Here is a 23,928-nt window from a genome sequence, read left to right on the forward strand (position 1 = left end):
CTGAAAGTAAGATGGTAGAATTATGGCATTTTCTTACTAGAACTAAAATTTTAATAAGAAACAAAGAAATATTGTCATATTTTCTATTTCACACTGATCTATGAATGATGGATGATTCTATTATATTATTTTTATTTCAATTGAAAAATTAAACTATTATATAAAGCAAAATGATATAATTGGAGATATTACACTGCCAGACTGACACTATTCTGTTTAAGTCAATTGATCATGTACTGTCATAATTATATTCTGAGAGAAATTTATCTCCCTATGTTCTACCCCACCCCACCCCCACTTTAGTGATAGATAGAGGTAACATGGAGGATTTTTGATTATCTGTGTTAGAGACAATGATATAAGGTTACTATCATTCTTTTTTGAGCTCTGATAGATTTTCATTGGCTTTCAACTTAAATGAACCCTGCCCATTGAGATTCTAACAAATCAAAATTAAGTAGGCAAGTATTTGGTTACTGATGAATTAAATCTCTGAATTCAAACAGCTTCCTTTCCACTGAGCCATAGATTTAGGTGGTTGTTATTTCTAAAATGTTATATTCACGTCTGTTGTATAAACTTGTACATGGTCATGTCTGTTATATAAAGATGGACAAAATGGTCTTCTTGATGAGATAGACCAGGTATTTCCTCCTGGTTTCCTGGCTTTATTTCTTCTTTCCTTCCTCTCTCACCACCTTTTCCTTCTCTTTATCTTCTTGATCTTTTTTTTTTTGCTTTTGTATTTGTTAATTCCTTAATTATTCAGCAAGATCATGGGACCCTTTGGCTTCTGGTGTAATTCAAAATACTATTACATAAAGATAGCAACCACTTTATTTGCAGAATTGCTTTTACTTTTCATTTTATTTGATTTGCTACTTGTATTTATAATTTTTGCAATTTTTTGTTATATTTTGTGAAGTATTTTTATTATATCGAAAATAAGTTTATCATATGTACCTTATTAGTTGCGAGGTAAATGTTCAGTTTGTTTACATTTGTTTAAGCTATTCATTTGTGAAAACGTATGTGACAGGCAGTGAGCTGGGCATTTTACATGGATTATCTCAATTAAGATCATTATACAGATAAAAACAAGGCTTAGAGATGTTATGTGATTTGTACAGTGACCCAACCAGTGAAAGATTTAAATCATTATCAGAACCATCATCACAGTGGTCGATGCTCTATTGTAACTTCTCTGTATTTAATTTTCTAAAAATCATATCATCAGGCCTCCCAGATAATTTTTCATATACATTGTTTTACACTCATGTTATTTCCCTTTAAAAAGTATCGTACAAAGGCCTTATTGAGGTGAAATAAAATCTGTTCATCATTTCACTTTCAAAGTCTGTATCTAGGAAATGAGTGAGCATGGGGAATAGAGGGCCTTGGCTTCAAAGCAGTTCATAAGACGAGATTCTAAGGCTAATTACATCAGAGAGACCAAAACTGGATCTACAGACTGTGTATTTTAAATCATCAACACATAACATAAACTGTGATCTTGCTATAAAAATGGTATACTGGCCAGCAAAGATGGAGATATACAATCTCAAAATAAGACCAAAATGAAAAGCTTTTAAATAGAAGAAAACTTTATAAGAATAAGATTTAAATAAGCTGGGAATAGAGATAAGTATAGGGGTTGAGTAACTTAGTTTTGTTTTTATTTTTTTTTCCCTAGAAGCAATCATCTTGTTTATATATATTTTGATATATCCCTATAATCATAAATATGTAATTTCCTACCTGACTTTGTATGTGCAGATAAATATGTACTTATCCACATAATCTTTAGAAAGTACACACGGAATGTAAAACTCTATAATGTGTCTACACTGACAAACATTTGATTATCTCCTTTATTAAAATGCTGTTTTCTATTTTAAAAGTAAAGATATGCATATGATTTTTGTTTTTGCTTATACAGTGTGAAATAATACAGCTTTACAATAACATTTTTATGTACAGCAGCTATCTTTCTTTATTAGCTATTCCTCCAAATCTCACTTTTATTTCTTATTGGCCACAGAGATATCAATTAACAAAATCCTCATATTTCTCCACACCTAGTTTAAATAATGCTAATAACTTATTTATACCCATTTCAATGTAATAAAACACTGATTACATTTTCTAGAGGATATTTGTTCTCCATGTGTTTTTAAAAGTGTTCTGAGATGTGATTAACCACTTAAGCTAACTTTAAAATACAATTTAGAATACAGAATTTGAAAGAAAAAAAAAGTAATAAATATCCAAAAAAATAATTGCTAAAACTAAATGTTAATTTTTTAATTAATCTTTTCATTTTCAATGTTTTACTAATGCTTTTGCTTTGATATAATTTAATATTTAGGAATTAATTTTAGAACTTTGATTTTTAGAAACAACGAAAGCATAAGTTCCTCTCATAGTGGAAGAAAAATTTTTTTGTAAAATATTGAAGAACTTAAAATAGAGTTATTTATGGTAATAATATTAAAAAATAAAATGTTAGTGTCATATCTAACAATAAACAAAAGGAATAAAGTCATATGTGAAAGATAATTTTAAAACATAAAAAAAGTGAATTAGAAAGGTTTTGTATACAAATATGTGGGATATTTTTTCTAAACATTCTTAATTTTAATATACCTGTGCCTTAATAATACTTTAGAATATGAGACTGGCATTCAATATATTAAGTTCCCTTTATTGTAAGTCTGACTTGCTGTCATTATTAAAAAAAAAAAAAGTGTTTGTTACTTATTCACTTATATGCATTAAATTACCTTAGAAAATTTCAGTTATATACTATACTGAATTATAATTTGAAAAACATGTCATGTTTCCAGTCTCAAAATAGTGCTTGCTAATCCATTTTTACATCTAATTAATAAAATCTGATGAATTTATAATGCCATATATAAAGAATTTTATTGTTAGTATCAGAACTTTAGAGTATTCTAAAATAAAATAAATATAAATATAAATAAAAATGGATTTCAATGAATATTTAGTTGAACTAAATATATATTAACTATAATTTAAAGTAAAAATATTTTAGTGATTTGAAGACATAGAAATATAAATCTAACCTTCAAGGTGAATCAATAATTAAGGATAAAAATGCATTTCTTTTACATATAATCATAGTTAATCATAATTTTAATAGCCTGTTTTACAATTAATTATGCCAGTAACATTGGAAGTAGTGACTGAAGAGTACCATATTAAGCCTAGCACAGCCAACATGCTCAGTAAATATTTAATAGTCAAAGGATATGAATGGATAAATGTCATAGTCCAACATTTTATAAAGAGAGAATACTTAAAGTGACTGCATACCATTTTACTACAATAATATGGCCAAATAAAATAAAAACTCCATAATTCTATAAATAGGCACTTATTGCATATACATTGAAAGACAGAATGTTAAAATATGCTATAATTATGAACATTCAAACAAGAGTACTTTTAATTTACATATAATTCATTCAGAAAATACATTCATTAATAATTTATCTTGGTTATAGGGATGATAAAAGAAAAACAAGAGAGAGATGTTAATTATCCTCATAGCGTTTGTAAACTAAAGGAGAAAAAACAGATTTGCATAAAAAGAGTGAGATTAAATCTTTTTGCTAGAAGGAGGGACTACCTTTCCTTTGGAAGAAGGGTCTGGAAGCCAGAGAAAGATTGACCATGTCTAGAGTAAAATAAATGTGGTCTGGCTGTTGCATACAGATTGAGAAGTGAAAAGAGAATAAGACGTGTCCGAGAAGAGGACAGGGTCCTAATTTAAATAAAAATGTAATAAAAATAATATTAGACTTTAATACAAATGAAGTTTTACAAGGAATTTACTTTTTATATTCCTTACAAATTAATTTAACAAATATACATGTCCAATGGCCTTATTATTCATAGTTATGATTTGCATATCCTAGATGAAAATTTTCAAAACTTCTTCATAGATTGCATTGAGTTGTGATAAGAGTTTTAAAGGGATGCCAAACTCTCTTCCTGTAATCAAATCTTTTCAATTAATTGTGACACCTAATGTCATGGAAAAGAAGTCAAATTATTCTTTTCTTATAATAGAATATTGATATTGAAGATATATTTCAATCTCAAGACTTTTTTCCCCAAGATTTCCATTTCCAGTGACTTCCTTCTCCCTCCCTCCCTCCCTTCTTACTCCATCCTATTTTGTTTCCCTTTAATCATTATACATGTTCTCTTCTATCTAGTATATTACCACTTTTGCTGCCACTTCTTTTCAATTCTTTCTCTCCTTCCCCTAGTTCTATGTTGATTATGAAATTAGGAAAACAAAGTAGCTGGTTCCCACTTAATTAATGACATGAGTCCACTAAAAATATTTAAAAAATACATCATTTTCCAAGTTAACATCCCCTTTCAGTTTTAGAAATCATAAAATCAGTTTTTGAATTAAATCTGCCTCATCTTATTGCTATGTCACTTTTCTGGACTTTCAAAATTTTAACTCATGACAATAAAACAGCACAGTCCAGTCCCCTACACACAAATTTAGCTTGCAATCATCAAGGCAGGAAAATCTCTTCAGGAGACATGTATAACACATATCGAGTTTATAACAAATGCAGAATTGCTGCTGAGTGTGTTAGTGTTTTTTTTTTTTGCAACAAAAATAATATTGCAGGTGATTTTCTAATGTTCCAAAATAACCCTAAAAATAGGTTTTTTATAGGTATGCATTTGAGTATAACATAATTGAATTCTGAGTTGCCAGCCAAGGCAGACGTGAGACAGATACCAAGATCAGTCATCTTTGGAAGGAACCAACACGTGCCTAGACGCCTGCGCTGCCCATCATAGATTGTTCTGTGAACTCTTTTTCCGTTGGAGAGGGGCTGCTGCCAAAGTTAAACTTCTGGCGTCTCTCAGACACCTTACTAAGTCCTAACAACTAAAAAAGAGTAACGGATGTTATGAGTGATTCTGGAGAAAGAATGGACAAGCACATTCAACGCTTTTTTTCCTTCTTTCCTGCTTAAGGAATTATTACCCACGAGTCCACATTTGGTCTGTCTAGTCACATTTTACAGAATAAGCCTCTACGGGGGAAGTCATAAATTTGTCCATCACATTCTGGCCTGAGTAGTAAAGTAATTTAAATCTGGTGCACAATATTAGTGAGGCATTTAGCTATGAGACTTAAAGTCACATGTTCAAACTTAGCTTTTGTCAACAAAGTGCCGTTTCGGTTTTTATCTGCTGACATTTTATGTTTTAAATATCTCAGTCGTTCAGATCCTGGCCAGGAAAAGAAGGAATATTTTTATTGGATGAAATAAAACCCCATTACCATTCACTTAGGCTGGGATTATCGGAAAGGAGACAAGCAAAGGAACTTGGAGATCATAATAATCTAAGGGCAGGAGGTTGATAGCACGTTACTGTGATCGAAACTGGTATAATTGAATAGTTTGTGCTACTGTTGTAGCTGAAGCCTTAAGCCTAAGGCCAAGGGTAGTTTGATCTTAACTTGAATTTGCTTCTTATGGAAACAACTTTCAGCGAAGGTCTGGGCCACCCAGACGTAAGCACAGGAATTCGGGGTCTCCGTGACTAGGGCTAGTGCAAAGCAACTCAGCGTACAACAGCTCATGGGGTTTCGTGGAGACCTCAAAATATTAAGCTGTTGTTCTTGCTGCAAGTGGTAATGATTGCACTGTTGGAGAAAGAAAATTTTGTCCTGTATATAGTTCATTTGGCCATAAAAGGGCAGAAGAATTTGCTTTCTGTTTTTACTGGTTTTCTATGCATATCTAAATTTTAACATGTAAGGAAGTTCCATGTGAGGTAGAGCATAAGTCTATGACCTTTGACTTCAAGTTACTTGTGCTAGGCCTAAATAGGCAGAGCAGATGGGAGTTTCCCAGTTTTCTTCTGTTTTTTTTGTAGTTTAAAAATCTCTCCTTGGAAAAAAACTATCTTTAGGAATCATGATTTTTAGGAATTTGAGGAGGACATGGAATAGGTTGATAAAATGTGCAGTGATAGAACAAAGACAAAATTTAAAAGGGGAGGACTAATTGAGTTAAAAGAAAACATATTAGCCTTCCTTGAGATAACGAATAATATCTTAGAGGAGATGCTCCTGAGATAGGAAGAGAAAATGAGATCTGAAAGGTCTTGAAAGACATATATAAAAGGAAAACTAAAATGCTCCCAAATCTCATTGCTTTTAAGAAGGCAACAAAAAAAGGAAAGCTGCCTTAGGTATTAGAAACCAGACACTGCTGGGGCTGAAGAATATCGGAATGAGCAAGAGGCTTATATTCTCAGAGAGCTGACTAAAATGACTCACTCACAGAGAACCAGAAGGCAGGAAATTACAGAGTTGTTCTAATCAAGCAAGAACTGGAAAACCCAGAGAAAAGGAATAAAAAGAAAGCTAAAATATTAAAAAATACCAATCTAGAAGAATTTCCAGGAAAAGGATTAGAGATATCATCATAATTTAACTCAAAGATTGCTTGATATGAAACATAGTGACACTTTCATTGGGGGTGAGGTCACGAGAGTTATTTTGTACTCTAAAGAAACGTGGCCAAGAAATATATGGAATTAGGACTCTTAAGGGAAAGATGGGGCTTATCCAAGATGGAGACAGAGAGAGAAAGCTAAAAAGGACATTGGTGGCTCATCAGATGTTGGATTAATGGGTGATATATCTCACATATAATTTTTCATCTTAAAAAAGTGAAAGTACAAAATAATATTTTCAGATATTTTTGGCATATCACAAGTATATTTTCTGTGGCAGCTTGAATACTTATTTAATAAACATAATTTACTAATTTTTATTATTTATTTACTATTAAGAAAATTAATAACTATAAAATTAATATTAGAAATTATATAGACTGATATGATCCTCAAAACACATAATCCTCATTGTAATATTTTACATGATAATATGCTATGAATTAAGAAATATAATTAACTCAACCTTCGGCCATGATTTTGCTTCTTATATATATTTCTTATTTAGAATCACTTTAACTTAATCATTTAAATGTTCATTTAATTGTAAATGGAGAGAGCATTATCTTTTAAATGCTGTAATTTAGAAATGGGTTTAATTTAGAGGAGCAAGAAGCTGCATGCCCAAATATATTGCCAATGAGTATAGTCAAAGGCTAAGGAAGTATAAACTTCCCTAAAAAGATGAGCTATACAAGTTCATAACATGCACAGAGAATCAAATACATGTGTTAGATGAACACTGAAAGCTTTATAGAGGTCTAATTCTCTCAGTCAGGCCTCCCTTCTCTTAAGGGGTTATTGCTTATGTAAGTAGCAGCTCTGTGAGAGCCAAAAGGCTTTTTCCTTCAAGACTTGCACATTTGTCTCTCCCTTGTTGCTCTTGAATGTTCTCACTACTGTGGCTTACTGGCTTTGTTTCTCCAAACTTTGTCATAGAAAACAATATATAGTAAACAAAAAATGAATATTTACAAAATAAAATTGGACACAAATAAAAGAGAAATAACGATTATTCTTCATCACAATTTTTAAACAATAGGCCTCTAAAAACAGAGTAGAGATTTCACAACTGTTATGGTTATAATTATCTCAGTGTTTTGTTTGTTTGTTTTCTAAACACACATAAAAACAATTCTGAGTCTTTCTAACGTTTTCCTTGCGGTATTTGAAATATATACTGATGAACTTGTATATCACATTGGAACACAGACTAATGTTTTCGGCTCTTGTGTATTGTGACAAAGGCACATTGATGAGCAGATTCGATGTTAATTTTCTGCAGCAGTAGGAATCTTTGTGGTTGTACCTAGTTGATGATCCATTGCCTAAATAAGACTGTTCCTATTTCTATAATTCTTATACTTGAGTGGCTTCTGATATTTGTAAGATTAAATCCATTTGGGTACCTATTCATTCAGGTAACGTTCGTTGAGTTTTTACCACATGGTTAGGTTTTAGACATACAGAGACAGAGAGACTACTGAAGGGATTTTTCAATTTAGGGGGAGAAAAAAAAAAACTAAGTGATAAAAAAGTAGCCATTAATTGTGATGAGTGTTGACATCCGTGTATGTGCAATGTACTATGGGAACAAAGAGTAGTGATACCTAATCCAGTTTTAGGAATGCGTTAGTAGCCAACGTTTTGCTTTATTTTGTTTTCCATGTAGAGGTAACATCAGAGCTTGCTAGAATAGTAGTTAGCCAGGTGATGAAAGTGTGAGGAAAGTAACAAAAGGCGATGGAAGTAAAGCACAGAAATAAACAAAAGCAATTATGTGTGTTTAAAAGAAGTGACAATCTTTAATGTTTGAGAAGTCTATGTTCTCAGAATTAAATATATATATATATATACACACACACACACATGTGTATATATATATATGTATACGTGTGTGTGTATATATATATACATATATATGTGTGTGTATATATATATATATATATATTTTTTTCATCTTAACAAGGTCTTTTTAATAGGTAATTGCTATGTTCCACTGAAAACTGTATTACCTGAAAAAGTGCCAGATGATGCTGGATCAGTTAGAAAGAATATTTCTGAAAGCCTAGATCTAAATAGTCTTCATGAAGCATTTAAAAGGTTAGCAGATAGTTTATATTTTTAGGGTATGCTATTAAGTTAGATTCCATCTGCATGACTCTTCAACATTTTTGTATAGATTATTGAAATTCAAGATCAGTTCCTACCCCTTGGTTTAAAATAAAACGAAGCAAAACAAAACACACACTTTCCAAATCATCAAATAACAAACACATGCCCCAAAAAGTTGAGTCTTGCCTGACTGCACTTGCTAGGACCTCCAATATTATATTGAATAACAGTGGCGATAGTGGAGAGCCTTGCCTTCTTCCTGATCTTAAAAGGAATGTTTTTAGTTTTTCACCATTAAGTATAATGTTAACTGAGTGTTTGTCATAGATGGCCTTTATTATGCGAAGGTACTTTCTTTCTATATCAATTTTGTTAAGTGTTTTTATCACAAATGGATGCTGTATCTTGCTGAAGGCTTTTTCTGCATCTACCGATATGATCGTATGATTCTTATTTTTTTAATTTGTTTATGTGGTGTAGCACATTAATTGATTTGCATATGTTGAACCATCCCTGTGACTCTAGGATGAAGCCCACTTGATCATGGTGTATAATCTTTTTAATATGTTGCTGTATTCGGTTTGCTAGTATCTTATTTAGGATTTTTACATCTTGTTCCTGAGAGATATTGGTCTATATGCAATTCAATATTTCCAGCCTGGAAAGAGATTGATTCATTAAGGTACTAAACTGCTAATCTATGAAGCAAAAATTTGAATGACTAAGGATTCATCTTACCAGTGGATCCTGATAACCCAGACTATTTCCAGAGAATTGAAAAATGGGATTATCCAGGATAGGATAATGACTATATTCATAAAACTAAAATTGTTTTGGGGAAAGGGAGAAAATTAGAAGGATTTAAAGCAAGGAGCTCCAAGGCTTGTGCAAGAGACAGAAAGTTAAAAAATTCACGTTGTAAACATAAAGCCCACTTAGGGATTTTTAACAATATTGCATTTAATGGTGCTTTCACTTATATGTGACCACTGACAAATAAAACCATCATTAAAGGATCTGATGGTGATGAGCAGATGACAAAGGGGTTATAGTATAAATGAGCTAAGTCATTTTGCTGAGATTAGGTTAATTAATCTAGAGAAACCTAGGAAATAAACAATAATTTATTCTTGGACACAAGAATGCACAGATATATTTATTAACAGCGCCAAACCAGCACTGAAGAGCAACTAGCAGTGCGTTATCAAAGTCCCTTCTGGAATGGATAAAGGATGCTGAAAGGAGACTCAGTACTAAAAAAGAAAAGTGTCTCCTCCGTACATTGGCTGTGAAACAAAACATCCCCTGAGAAGCAGGAGAAGTGAAGGGCAGCGGCAACCTGGGATTGGCCATCTAATAATCAGCCACGAAACTCCCTAATTTATATGCCTCTGACCTAGCTGTCACGGACACTGAGCAAGAGAACTCTTCAGGCATGGACTCCCCATATGACTCTCTTGTTCGTGAATTTTATTACAATTGATATTATAAAGGGAGAAGTAAGCCTGGCACGTGCTATGAGGATATATGCTGAAAAATTTTATAAATACTTTAAAAGAAAATAAATAAAAAATAGCAGAAAATAAAAAGAGCCAGGTAGATCCAAAGATAGTTTGAATACAGAAAAAAATAGATGACATTATGAATCAAAACAGGATAAAATTTATCAATCCATTAGCTGAAGGTCTTTAGAATTTATTTGGTAATTTAATGCTTTTGGTAGGATCCTATGAAAATAAATGTTTGCCCCCCCCCCAAAAAAAAAGATGAGACATGAGGGAAAAATAATTCCCTAAAAAGAGAAAACTAATACAAATGCGATTAAGAAGTAGAGAAGAGAAACAATGAGGCCGAACTTATAATTGTTAAAGACTCAGCTAGATTCTAAAAAAGAGATAGAAAGAAAGAAAAGCATCATCATGTCCCAGTGCTACTGTAGAGGATATATAAGAAGGGATGTTTCTGCTGTCAGTGCTGAGAGCATGAAAAATTCATAAGCATCAAAGACACACTTTTTAGTAGTACTGCATGTTAAAGTACATATTGGTTCTTACTTGGACCCTAAGAGTACAGGATTGAAAAAAAAAAAAAATCAATAAAATTTTAGTTTAGGAATCTGTTGGGTAGTTTTCCAGCAGAGGTGTGTAAGAGAAAAGGAAAAAAACATTATCCAGTAGGTAGATTTCATAAACTGACGTTCCAGGTCAGAAGGCTATACTGTGCCTTAGGGTTAAAGCAGTTTTAAAATCTTTTTGTGGATAGTGCAATTAATACAGAGAGAAGAGCAGGAACCAAGTGGAACAAACGGAGAAATAAGAAAATTAAAGATCTTTACACATGTGCTTGTATAAACTAAGAGATCCTCTGGGCAGAAAGGGAGAGAAGAAGTCTGACTCCAAAATAAACAACAACAACAAAAGAAGAAGATTCTTTATTTTTCCCTCTGAGAGAGAGATGATATGACTAACTAGAATTTCCCCCTGGAAATGGGATAGTCTAGTACTACAAATTCTCATTAAGTGAATGCTCTCGAATAATTAAAGTAAGTAAACCTTTGACGCCTCTCATACTAATTAAATTAGTGACGAATTAAAGCAAAATCAACATTTCCTTCTTTGTTCTCTTTCCAGTCTATCATCTTTCCACCAGATAACATAAATCTTTCTATGAAATGATAGTGATGACAGCTGGTAAAATTGCATTTTATTCAATGGTTTGTGCAAATGAGATGGATATAGTGATATTCTTAAATTTCTCATTCATTATTTGACTTTTTGCAAGAGTATATACATTAATTTTGAGGAATTTGAAATGCCCCTGGGGATGCTGAAGTAGCTTTGTACCTGCCTGATGAAAACATCTCAGACTCAGCAATTCAAGAAGGAGGCATGATTCTTCGTTTTTGAGGGCCTTACCGTGTATACTCAGGTTGGCTATAAATGGGTTAACTAAATGCTATAAGGTAAATGTGTGTGTGTGTGTGTGTGTGTGTGTGTGTGTGTGTGTGTGTGTGTGTGTAAATAAATATAATCTGGGGAATAATTCAGAATTTGTTTCCTTCAGTGGCTCACCAAAGGAGACATTGTTTAAAATTCACAGCGCACAGTGCTAATAAAAAAAAAAAAAATAGTAAATTGTATTCAAATTTATTTTATTTTTAAGTGTCTACAGACAACGATCTCTTACTGTCTCCACCTATGGTAGGCCACTCCATTTTCTCCTTTTGATGTACTACTGCTGGCCTCCACTCACATTTTAATTCTGGACCCTTTGCCTAGACTTTCTCTCATTGTCCTTAAATTTTTCTCCTAATCTGTGTGTCTATTCTGTTTGGTCAGAATCTCATATTTTTGGGGCAAAATTTTGTAAATGGTAGGGGTCCCTTCATTAAAAGCTATGCATATAGTTCATATATTATTTTCCTATGACTGGTTAGGTAAACTTTCTGCCATTCTCTCTCAATTGCACAATTTGATTCATGTAATTTAGATAAGTGACCTTGTATATATTCAAAAACATTTTGTATGTCTTCAATGACAACTGATAAAATCAGAAAGAATAATTGGCTCACCTTGAACTTCTACTATCATTATAATAGGCATTAGGTTATTTGCTTCTTCAATATGTATTTTACTTTTGTTTCTCCCTCCTATGAATTTTAAATTTCTTCTTGGGCACCTCACTGATTTGTTATGGAGGTTTTACTCTCAGGTTCATGGGTTAAGCTAAGCCAAATAGGGAATTTTTTCGAGCAGGACAGACACATATTGCCGTACTGGCATGTGTTGTGGACTAAATGTTTGTGTCCTCCCCAAATTCATATGTTGAAATCTAATCCCTCATGTGATGGCATTAGGAGGTGGGGACTATGGGAGATGATTAGGTCATTAGGGTGGAGCTCTCATTAATTGGATCAGTGTCCTCATGCTCAGAGGCCAGGGACCAGCCCTGTGGGAACACAGGAAGATAGAGATGTCAGTCTGCAACCTCAGAGCATCCCCAGAAATGCAGTACAATTATCAGTATTTCTGTCTTTTTCTTCTGCTGCATCTCCCTCATGCCACCAGTTTTTGCAGTTAAAGTCAATCTGACAGTATCTGTGCAGAAATGGCATCAGATCCCACAAAGGCTCAGTCTTACAAGACTGCCCCGCCCCCTACTTCAGATGTCAGTTGCAAAGCCAGCTTGTTACTCATTCTTCTTAGTAACTGGCTATAGACTGGAGATTCTCATGATCCCCTCTTTGGGTTCAATTAATTTGCTAACGTGACTCACAGAACTCAGAGAAACATTTCACTTACTAGATTACTGGTTTATTATAAAATAACTCAAAAACAGCCAGATTGAAGAGCTGCAGAGGGCAAGGTATAGGGAGAGGGTGTGGAGCTCCCATGCCCTCTCCCCGAATCTCCTTCCACGTGTTCAAAAAACTGGAAGCTCTATGAACCCCAGCCCTTTAAGGTCTTATGGAGGCTTCATTATATAGGAATTATTGATTAAATAATTAGCCATTCGTGATTGGTTCAAATTCCAGCCCTTTCCCAGAAGTCAGGTGTTGGGACTGAAAATCCCACCCCTCTACTCATGGTCAGTTCCTCTGGCAACCAGCCCTTTCCCCCTCCCCCCATCCTTTGATGCTTTTCAAAAGTCACCTCATTAACATAGCCCAGTTGTGGTGGATAACAAGACACTAATTTCACCTTTATGGCTCTGAAGCAATTTTAAGAAAGGAGGACAAGAGACCAAATATTATGACAACAGATACTCCCATTACTCTTATTACTCAGGAAATTCCAAGGGTTTGGGTGCCTGAGACAGAAACCATAGGTTAAAGTTAAATATATGCAAAAATATATATTTGCTCTTCTGAATGACCAAACATATATATTTCTTATAAATAACATATCATACTATGATACTGTTGCATAATCCACATTATCAAATATCCATATTTTTTCTAAGGTTGAATTCAGTCTTTAACAGATGGTCAAAACCTGTCTTCAACAGCTGTCATATATTTTTTTTTCCTTCTTTCCAGGTGCATTTATTTGTTTAGCTTCACCTATGGGTTTTGGAAATCCCATTGGGTCAAATCAAACAAGTGTAACAGAGCTTGTAAGGAAAGCCTACCTCAAAAAAAAATTTGCATCAACAAGACAGTTAGAACCTTATCTGTTCTGCAATGCCAGCTACTCTATATTTTCATTTTGTGTTGCCATACCCACACCAACACAATACACTGTTATTATCTTTAATTTTTGACACTATGTTGGCAAAACAAGTTTAGCTTCCAGTTAACATGCCTCAGAGTATTTACACGGAGAAAATGCCCATTACTTCAAATACATAGCAATGACTGAAAAAATATGAGAAAAAGAGGACGGCATCAAAAAGATAGAGCTGAGTTTAAACACAAGAGAACATATTTATGAAGAGAAAAAAGAATAAAGTCACAAAATACTGAGTTGTACTGATTTCTGGTTGATAAGCAGGTAGTGGATCCAGACAATATGACTCCTCTGGGAGATGAGGAATGACTGTCAACATAAGATGGGGAAAGGAAAGTCTCTTCTTGTGATAAAAAAACTACTTTAAAGACAGGGTTAGCAATATGCTGACTTTGGTAAGGCTTTAGCAAAAACTACAGACCAAAGAAGATGGGGGGAAAAAAGACAACCCAGAAACCAGTATGTTAGTCATGCTGTGCATTCTTTCCATGGTGAATCTGAACTACCACCAATATCTCTGGAGAACAATAACTTATAAACAAGATTAAAAATCTAGTTGTGTATTAGAGCCTGAGGAAAAACTGCAGTACTGCTAAATAGGGGGAATGTAAACCAACAAAGAATGGCGAGAGAGGCTGGACGGAGGGAGGGAAGGTGATAAAGGAATGGGGATAGAGCTAGAAATGAGAGGAGAGAGAAAGCCAATCAAAAGTAAATGTGCAAGTAAAAATGTAAGACATACTTAAGAAATTAATATCAAAAGAGGCAGGAATCAATCAATGAGAATGGGGATTTCAATAGAGACATCATTTATTTATATATAAATATATTAAAATAAGTATTAGGATATTGTAAGGGAAAATATGAAGCCACCATCTTTATTTTAAATAAACGTGAGTTTTGAAACACACGCACACACACACACACACAAATTAGAATCTTAGAAGTTAAGAGTAAGCAAATCTTCATGAAAACAAATGGGAAATTCAGGGAATAAAAATTTGAAGCCATAAAAGTTAAAGTCATAAAGAAATGTCATATTGATAAATTCTGTGTTTGATACTGTCAGAGATTCAAGTAGTGAATAGCAACAGTTGAAGTGGAAATTTAGAATTTTCTGTGGTAACTTTAGGATGAAATTTTTTATAAAGATAATTTGAGCATTCATGTTTACCAACTGGAACTGTTACATTAGCTACTTCTTAAACATTGAGAAGCCAGTTTTGACATCCCATTTGAACATACGTCAAGCCTTTCACAAGTGAAAAGAAAGACAAGGAAAGCAAAAAACCTTCTTACTGAAAGTAAATCAAAAGGTGACCAGATCACCTGAAATGGCACCTGAATGTTGCTTTGTCTTTTAAGAAACTTAATCTATTGCAGACAGGCTCTGTCATGGAGAGTAGGGGATAGCTGGAGACAAGTGCTTGGACTGTTTTTTGTTTGTTTGTTTGTTTTTCTTTCTGTGACAACATAATTGTAGGTGATGTCCCATCTCTCCAGGGGCCCATCTCTGACCCTGGCATAGGCTAGGGTCAGACCTCTCCAGTTGGGGAGATGGATCTCCCCTAAAAAAGGTGCATTAAGTAAACCAAAACACCCAATTCTTGCCACATTGCCAACAAACATGCTTAACGCAGGCTCCTCTAGCTTCCAGGGATACATTAGTGAGTGAACAAAAGAAATTAAAATTAGTATCTATTGAATCTTGAATCATAGGTGTGTCTTTGTGTGTGTGTCAGGAGTGTGAACAATAAATGCAATAGACAAGTAAATTTGGCCTGTAAAGGATGATGCTAAGAAACTCCTAGGTAGCCTAAAACCATGATAGGGAAACTTCACAGCTACAAAATCTCTATATCAAAATCACACCCTCAAAATACTTGATGACCGAGAATGCCAAGACTGCAAAATAACTGAGTAAAATCTAGGAATTTTGTAAAACATCTCAATATCACAAACATGAAGAACAGGAAACTAAAATCCAGAAATTATTGTAAAAAATCGGGGAATATAATTTCACGCACACACAAAAACTAAGTAAGCCCACTCTCCTGAAGAAAAATATAATTTATTCTGAGTGCAGTGTTGCTTCAATATTAAGAAATTAATATCACGTGCCATATTAATAAATTGAAGGGAAAAATTATATGATTATCTGCACAGAGGCTGATAAATCTTTTAAAATATTCTACGGTCATTCATGATAAAAACACTGAAGAAAATAGAAACAAATGATATTATTCCAACATAATTTCACATATATGAAATGATTTTGCATATATATATATATATACATATACATATGTATGTGTGTGTATAATCTTAATCCTAAAGCTATTATTTCAATGAATAGGAACACACTAGAGACATTGTAATAGAGATATTAGCCACTGCAATGAGAATAATGAATTTAGGCATGAAAATGTATATAAAAATGTTTTATGTTATCCCTATATCCCATGTCAAAGAGACTTACAAATTATTTCTCTCCTCTGCTTTCCTTCTCTCTCTTCCTGTTTCTCTCCCTAGTCCAAGAGGAAACAAAATACAACTTTTAAAAGAAAAGGGCATTGATAGTGACTGTTATTGACATTAGGATCTCATCTTTTACTGCTCTCTTCAACACATTTTATCAAAGTTGTTTTCCTAAACAGCATCTTTCTCTTTAAGAAATTTAATCTCAGCTACTAAACATATATTTTTTTACATGTAGTAGCATTTCTAAAAAAAACATAAAATAAAATTTTGCCCAGGGTCCTGGTTAATGAAGTTTCTAAAGAAATACTTAGTGAAGTGATTGGATCAAATGTAAATCTCGAAAATATCTCCTACACTATTTCAGTCTATCTTGAGAAAGAGAACACTCAAGGGGGTGATTGAGTAAAAACACTAAAAAGAAAATTGCAGCATAAATACAGGGCATGAAAAAATTAAGTTGAACACATTTTTTTTTGAGAAAGTGGTAAAAATTCACTACTGTGAATATAAAAATGTATGTATTTGAATATGAATAAATAAAAATAAATGAATGATATTGAGAAAATATATAATTATATTTTAAATACTCATCATATTTATGACATTTTCAAGGAAGGATACACATATAAGCATTACTGCACTTTATATTTGTCTTATTCCTAATTTAATGAAAATTATTTGTTTTAAAATTAAGCACGATGCTGGCTTGATAGCTTTTGGTGTGTGAGTATGTAAGCATGTATATATGTATGCATTTCTTTTTTCTACCTCTCCCAATCTCTCCTGCCATGCAGCTCCTGGCAAACACTTTTCTACTATTTCTTAGATTCACTTTTTTTTTAGAGTCTATGTTTAAGTGAGGTCGTATATTATCTATCTTTCTCTGTCTGACTTATTTCACTTAGCATAATTCCCCGAGGTCCATCCATGTTGTCGGAAATGCAGGATTTCTTTCTCATGGCTGAATAATATTCATATATATGTATATATGAATATTTTGAGATATATATTAATATATATGAATATTCATATATATGAATATTTTGAGATATATATATATATCCCAAATCTTCTTTATTCAGTCATTTATTGATAAACATTTAGGGTGTTTTCATATATTGGCTATTGTGAATAATGCCAATGAGCAAGGGAGTGCAAACATCTTTTTGATATCTAGTTTTCAATTCCTTTGGATACATGCCAAAACGTGAGATGACTGGATCACATGGTAGTTCTGTTTTTAATTTTTTGTGGAACCTCCATTCTATGTTCTATAGTGCTATACCAATTTACATTCCCACCAAATGTGCAAGTGTTCCCTTTTCTTCACATCCTTGTCAATCCTTATCTCTTGTCTTTTTGATTATAGTAGGTGTAACGTGATATTTCACTGTGGATTTGATTTGCATCTCCCTCATGATCAGTTATGTTGAGCATCTTTTCTTGTACCTGTTGGTCATTTGTATGTCTTTGGAGAAAGTCTACTATTTCAACAGAAAAACAAATATTATTTTATTTTTTTATTTAGATGTGTGAGTTCTTTTTTATATTTTGGATATTAACTCCTTATCAGATATAGGATTTCAAATATTTCCTCCTATACAGTAGTTTGTTTTTGTTAATGGTTCCTGTGCTATGCAGAAGCTTTTTGGTTTGAAATAGTTCCATCTGATTATTTTTTACTTTGTTGCCTTTGTTTTTGGTGTCAAATCCAAAAAATCACTGGGGAAACTGATTTTGAGGACAATACTCCTTTGTTATGATCTAGCAGCTTTATGGTTTCAAGTCTTATATTCAAGTCTTTAATCCATTTTGAGTAGAACTGTATGTATGGTATAAGATAGGAGTCCAGTTTTATTCTTTTGCATGTGACAGTCCAGTTTTCCTAACACCATTCTTTGATGAGACTATCCTTTCCCCACTGTATATATTTGGCTCTTTTGTGGCAAATTGATTAACTATATATGTGTGGGTTTATTTCTAGGCTTTTTATTTTATGCCAGTAGCATACTACTTTGATTACCTATAGCTTGTAATATAGTTTGAAATCAGGAAATGTGATGTCTCTGGGTTTGTTCTTAAGATTTACTTTAGCTATTTAAGGTCTTTTGTGGGAAAATTTTAGGATTGTTTGTTCTATATCTGTGAAAAGTGTCAATGGGATTTTTATAGAAATTACGTTGGACCTGTAGATTGTTTTAGGTAATGTGGACATTTTAACAATATCAATTGTTCTAATCCATGAGCATGGGGTATCTTTCCTTTTATTTTTATTTTTATTTTTTTTTATTTCTTTCATCAATGTCTTATACTTTTCAGTGTACAGATCTTTCACCCCCTTGGTTAAATTTATATCTAGATATATATTATTTTTGATTGAATTATACATAAAATTGTTTACTTAATTTCTCTTTCTGATAGTCTGTTGTTAGTAGATGGAAACACACATGATTTTTGTAAATTGATTTTATAACATGAAACATTACTGAATTTGTTTATTAGCTCTAACAGTTGCTTGGTAGAGTCTTTAGAGTTCTCTACATATAAATTCATATCATCTTCAGATAGAAACAGTTTTACTTTCACTTTTCTGATTTGAATCGTTTTTATTTATTTTCCTTGCCTAATTGTGCTGGGTAAGACTCCCAGTACTGTGTTGAATAAAAGTGGCAATAGTGGTCAGACTTGTTTTGTTCCAGATCTTAGAGGAAAAGCTTTCAGCTTTTTACCACTGAGTATGATATTAGCTGTGGGCTCGTAATGCATGGCCTTTATTATATTTTGTTACATCCCCTCTATAGCCAGTTTGTAGAGAGGTTGGTTTTTTGTTAGTTTTTTGTTTTTTGTTTTTTCCATACATTTCTCACATTTCTACTAAGGGTTTTGTTTGTTCGCTTCTATAATTTTGGCTTTATCCTTTATTTATAGAACATATGTCAAATTTTAACAGATCATATTTTACATCAATGGTGATATGCATGATAATTTGTGCTAATATTTTAAATCATTTTTGACTGAACCATTTTTAAGGTTATTTTCAAATATGCAAGAGACATTTCTTTAAAAATCATCATATATTTACTAAATTTTAAAGCATGCATCATTTCACTTTAGGCAATACAACTGATAATTAAGACAAATAAAAAGCAAGTAGGCAAAAAAAAAAAAATCAATTAATTCTAAAATCAAGAGAACAAACTGAAAAGCATTGTTTCTCATTCCAGAACTAAGGTATATTTGAAATTAAAGCTGTATTAAGCCTTGTCTAAAAATTCTGAAAGCATATTTATATATATATAACTGTTTTACTTATGTAATCAATTTCTCTTCCAAAACCTCACTCTCTAGTTCTGTAATAGATTATTTGGCATTTTTTAGGCATTATTAATTTTCCTTTGGCAATTATTCTATGGACATTACAGAAGTTCTTTCCAAAAGTTAGAGCAGAGTGGGAAACAACAAATGAATTAAGGAGTAATTCTCAATTAGGGACAATTTTGTTCCCCTGGGGACATTTTGCAAAGCCTAGAGGTATTTCACACATAAGAAGGTGCTACTTGAATGTAATGAAGAGAGGATATAGATGCTACTAAACATTCTACAATGCACAGAATAGTTCCCCACAGTATAGAATTATCTGGTCCCAAATGACAGTTGTGCCAAAGTTAAGAAACTCTGAGCTAAAAATGACAGTGTTTGGTCATAATTAATTTTCTTTATTTACACAATTGAATGGTCTGATGACATATAATAATAAACTGATAAGTTTAGATTAAAAAAGATAAAAACAGAATATTAGACAATATGTTAATAAACAATGAGTAACTGTAGATTTTATTTTTATATTACAATATACATAATAGATGCAATTATTTTGAAAGTTATTTTTCTTCTATTTCTTGTTTACATAACTAATAATTTTCCCTCAAAATTTCCCTTAAATAAATAAGATCATATCATGGAAAGCTATTCTTTCTAGCCCTATATTAATTATTCATACAATATAAATTTGAGGTAGATAATAAGCATTGATAACATTATCCAGGTAACAGAGCAATTAAATTGCTCTTCCAAGATAAGAGGTTTTACGGGCGAATTTGAATCTAGCTCATCTGACTTCACAAGCTGTGCACTTTAATACAATCTACGCAGATAGCAAACTGGCAGCCCCTTTGTTGCACCTGACAGCTTGACATGTCAGTATGGTATGGTAAGTGTGTATGTATGTATGTATCAGAACTGCACAATGAGAAATGTTACATAAAATCCAGGATATCTCACTCTCTTGAGAAATTATAAGATCTGGCAATTCTGGGCTCACTTTTCTAGAACCAAAAGCTATTGAAACTAGAGTGTTGCTAGTCCTCTAGGTAGAATCGTGTGCTCTCAGTTCTCTGCAGTCACTCTTTCTGTGCTCTTTTATGCAACCTATCTGGCCCTGTGGTCTTTTGATCTGTTGGCACCTGCTATAATGCCAATATGCTTTAGACAATTCCAGAATAAATAGAAAAAGAGTTGTTTGTTGTTTTTTTAATTTTTGAATCAGATTTTAAAAAATGTTTTTCCTGTTGGATTTACATGATTGTTCTGAGGTTTAAGTTATCCACAGATGGTTTGAAACCTATAAAGCCTTAGATAAATATGTAAAGTAAATATTCTAATAAGCTAGCATTTTACTTAGCAAAAATTTAATTTAAATAACCATGCATATTTAAGTATACTAAACTTTTTTTTTTCAAACAATGGTACTGGGAAGTCACATTTTATTATTTATAATGAGAGAAAATATTTCACTTTTATCATTTAAAGAAAAACTATGACCCCTTAAAAAATAGAAGAGAAAAATTCTGGTTCCTACAAATGCTTTAGAGAAGAAGAAAATAGGAGAGAGATGGCAAATATTCCAAAAGAAAATAAATGCTGTTAAAAATCAATAAAGAATACAAATTAGCAATATTCAGTAATTTTTTAACATCTCCATAACTAATTTTGGAAAGTTTCCAAATGCAAGTTGATTTAGATATATAAGAACAGAACAAAACTCAAATATATATTCATTAAATATCCATAATACTCATTCTATGGAAGCAAACTATGTTTTTAATCCTCTATCTAAGAGAATGTGATGTGTTTTTTATCCCTTTATTTAAGATAACTAATCTTTTTGTCTATGCCTCCTCGGACAATGGCTACAAAAGAAAAAATAAACAAATGGGACTATATCACACTAAAGAGTTTTGTACAGCAAAGGAAACCATAAACAAAATGAAAAGACAACTTACTGAATGGGAGAAGATATTTGCAAATGACACATCTGATAATGAGTTAATTTCCAAAACATGTAAGGAACATAATACTAAAAAAACAATCACTCCAGTTAAAAAATGGGCAGAGGGCCTGATAGACATTTCTCTAAAGAAAACAAATGGCTAAGAGACATATGAAAAAATACTCAACATCACTAATCATCAGAGAAATGCAAATTAAAATCACATAGAGATATTACTTTACACCTGTCAGAATGACTATCGTAAATGAATAAACAAATAAGTGCTGGTGAGGATGTGGAGAAAAACCCCCATACATTGTTGGTGGGATTGTAAATTAATGCAGACACTATGAAAAATAGTATAGAGATTCCTCAAAAAATTAAAAATGGAGCTGCCATATATTCTAGCAATTACACTTCTGGGTATTTATCTGAAAAAAATAATGAAAATTCTAATTCAAAAAGTTATATGCACCCCTCTGCAGCCTTACTAATGATAGTCAATATATGGAAGCAACCTAGATGTCTATCAGCAGATGAATGGATAACAAAGCTGTGGTATGCATATAATGAAATATTATTCAGCAGTATTTTTACATTTTTAATGTAGGATAAATTTAAATTCTACATTAAAAAAGCATCTTGTATTCAAAATATATACAATCTAAATTCAACCAGAGGTCAGCAAACTTTTTTTTTTTTTCTGTAAATGGCCAAAAAGAATCATAATAAAAAATAAAAATATATATGCATATCCTCAGAATTGGACCATCTGTTCTCTTTGGTTGAACCACTTGGAAGATGTCACAAAAAGAGAAGCAAATGCCAGAGCTTATGGCCCTGTTAGTATTATTCCCTCTGAATATATTTCCTACTAGTTTGTACGACCAACCCTAATCATTGACAGTTAGATAGAATTTGTCACTACTTTTGAATGTTGGTTTCTCTTTTCACTACAGGCTTCTTAAGAATAAAAGTTGTTTAAAAAATTAAAATTTTATTGATGTCCAAGAATTAAATTTCCTGAAACTTAGAGTAATCTAGCTTCAAAATAAACATACAAGTTGTACTTTTATAATCTGATCATAATCATAAAAGTTTTTGTCTACGGCCATGCCACCCTCAACAAGCCCAATCCCATTTGATCTTGGAAGCTAAGCAGGGTCGGGCCTGGTTAGTACTTGCATGGGATACCACCTAGGAAGACTAGATGCTGTAGGCATAAAAAATAAGGGACTGTAAGCTGACAAGGTCCTTGTAATCTGTGAGGTCAACCAAGGGTTGCCTTGCCTAAAAAAAAAAAATTTTCAAGACTATAATTAACGACAACCCATTAAAATAGCTAAAAAATGTTAATATTATATTCTTTGAGAATTCTATTAACTTATTAAGAACATATAAAATGCTTCTCTTAGTATTCATCATCTTATGTGTAAATGTACATTTACATTAGACTTCTCAAAATCAGAATAATTTTATATTTTTCTTTGGTACCTCAATGCATCAGAGAGAACAGGCTCTGACCCATTTCAAGATATATATATATCTTGAATATAGGAAACTACAAATGAGCAAATGTATTAAATTAATACCTCTATAATTTACTTGCTTACTAGTGTGTAGCTTGAAAACTTGGTGGTGACTGTTTTCACCAAAAATTTTCAATTCATTCATTCTTTGTATACATATAATTAGGTATTGTGCCACATCATAAGCAAATAAGCAGAGAAAGAAACATAATCATCCATTCAATATATAAGGAAGAACAGAACTCCTAGGTTAGTTCAATTAATAGCATATTAAAGGTAGCAATATCGTTAAGAGGAAGAACTACATTTAAGTTATCATTTAGATCTATAGTCATCCTAAAGTGGCAAGTTCAAATATGTCTTTATTCACACTAATTCCATTTTCCTCAGTCTCTGTTAAATTTTCCCGATTTGTATATCCATTTATGTATGTTAATTTATATATATGTGTGTGTTCTCTACATGTTATTAAAACTTATTTATACAGAATAAATGCTATAAATTCTGAGATTTGGAACTTGATTCAGAAGTATCCAGCCAGGAAGGGGAGGATTACTGGGGCTTATAGATGAAAAAGATTGGTTGTGGTTGGTAGTTACTGAAGCTGGTTGATTCCGACATGGAGGTTCTTTTAAATGTTTTCTCTGCTTTTGTATACATTTGAGACTTTTTCAATATCAGATATAAAAACCTGTCAGTATAAATAAATACTAAAAAATATTTTTCATATCCTGATATTGTTTTTCCTTGATATATTCAATTGCTTTGATAAAAT

General features: G+C 32.3%; 1 pseudogene; it reads left to right on the forward strand.

Moving 5' to 3' along the window:
* The first annotated feature begins 22,727 nt into the window (after positions 1–22,727).
* On the forward strand, positions 22,728–22,846 carry LOC120614589 (uncharacterized; annotated as a pseudogene).
* The last annotated feature ends 1,082 nt before the right edge of the window (positions 22,847–23,928 follow it).

Source organism: Pteropus medius, unplaced genomic scaffold, assembly GCF_902729225.1.
Source record: "Pteropus medius unplaced genomic scaffold, Ma_sr-lr_union100, whole genome shotgun sequence".
In the NCBI taxonomy this organism is placed as follows: Eukaryota; Metazoa; Chordata; class Mammalia; order Chiroptera; family Pteropodidae; genus Pteropus; species Pteropus medius.